Consider the following 1,859-nt stretch of genomic DNA (forward strand, 5'->3'; position numbering starts at 1 on the left):
TCTTTTATGGAACCTTTCCATAAATATTCAAATAGCCAATTTTTAATTTAAATTGCACCAATTAAGGATGCAATTCAGACAAGTAATCAATGCCAAAACAGTGACATTAGTCAGCTATAGGCAGCATTGGTGAAGTTACAATTTTCAATTTTTATGAGGCCTTAATTTAGGAATTTTAATTCCAAAATTTATTTCTGGTTAGCCAACATATGGAACTATTCCAAATTTGGATGATTTTTGGATGCAAATTGATTGGTCAAATCACCCCAAAACCATGACTCCTTGCTGCTGGCAGCAATGGTGCAGTTATAGTTCTATGCTTTAAAGCGACTCCAAATTAGAAAATTTAATCCCCAATTTTTTTTATGGTCAGCGAACATATGGAGTTTTTCGATATTAATTTTTAACAATTTTTGGACCCAAATAAGCTGCCTAAAAAATCCAAAAACCATGACCTATGTTTTCTGGACACAATCACCTTTTCAACTACTTAGGTGGCATTGACAATGCCAAAATCCTAGGGATCAAATTCCTTGATTTTTGAATTTCAAATTTTAGAAATTTTTGAACTCTTTAAAAACTTAAAATTTCGGCAAATAAGTGCAACTAATTGCACAAATTTAGACTTCTTTTAAGTTGCCAAAATTTGTCAAAATCATAACCTAAAATAACTACTAACAGTAGTGGTTTTAGCCATAATTTTGTGGCTAATGCACTACCATTCACCTTTGGCCAATAATCCTCTTGGAACTATTCCAAAGTAAATTGCTTCCATGACTTTTTCAGAATTTTTCAAGGCCATTTGATGCCTTTTAAATACCGAAAACTGAACCATAACAACTGCTAGACAGAATCAAATTTTACCCCTTAAACTGCACCAAAACATCATGAATGTGAATCTGATTTTGCGAATTTAATTTGTGCATCTTATGCACTTCTAATCTAGCCAAATCAGGACATCAAAACTCATATTAGTATATCAAAAATTAAGATTTAAAATTCATTAATTAAATCTATCCAAAAAATTGAAACAACTCCAAAACCTATTTTAAAAATTTGAAATCCTTACTAGCTTAAACCTGAAAACCACATATCAAATATAAACATTGAATCAACAATAATGAGACATTGTTTATATTAAAACGAACCAAGGGAGGTTTTGATACCTTTGCTAGAATGGCATGAAACTCAGATATAACAATTATCATACACAACAGAAAATAAAAATTTAAACATACCATGCCATGTCACCACCCATGGATCACTTTGATGGTTTTAATACAAACAAAATTTAGGAAGAGCAATCAAAATATCACCTAGCCAAGTGATGTTGTAATCACAATGAAAAATCCTCTTGATTAAGAAAAGATATGGCACTACTCTTGTTTCTACTGAAGCCCATGTACACCACAAAGAGAGGAAGAACCCAAGCCACCTAAGCATTTGCCTTCCGATGGCGTCCACACAATTGCACTTGAACCTTCAGTAAGGTAAAAGCTTTTAACTATTCTCTATGCTAGCAAAGTGGACAATAATTGTCCTTTTCTTCACACACACTATAGGCCAATCACTCTATAAAATTCATCAAAAGATTTTTCTCACAACCACAAGACGTGGCTAGAGAATTTTTTATTGTTTTTGACAACTAGGTTTTTATAGTCATATGTAAGAAGTAGTTAAAGGTGATATTTATACCTAGGATAAACAACTCCCATAATTGCAACTAAAGGTCCAATATTATAACCCATTATAATATTGGTCTAATTACTTAATTAAACCCTTTTTAACTTAATCCTTAGAAATTAAAATCAAATTAATTTCCATTTGTCATGTTTGCAATTAAGGTTCTAATATTATAA

The sequence above is a fragment of the Theobroma umbraticum genome, unplaced genomic scaffold (assembly GCF_002168275.2).
Source record: "Theobroma umbraticum cultivar Fairchild unplaced genomic scaffold, ASM216827v3 scaffold_20.0, whole genome shotgun sequence".
Taxonomy (NCBI): Eukaryota; Viridiplantae; Streptophyta; class Magnoliopsida; order Malvales; family Malvaceae; genus Theobroma; species Theobroma umbraticum.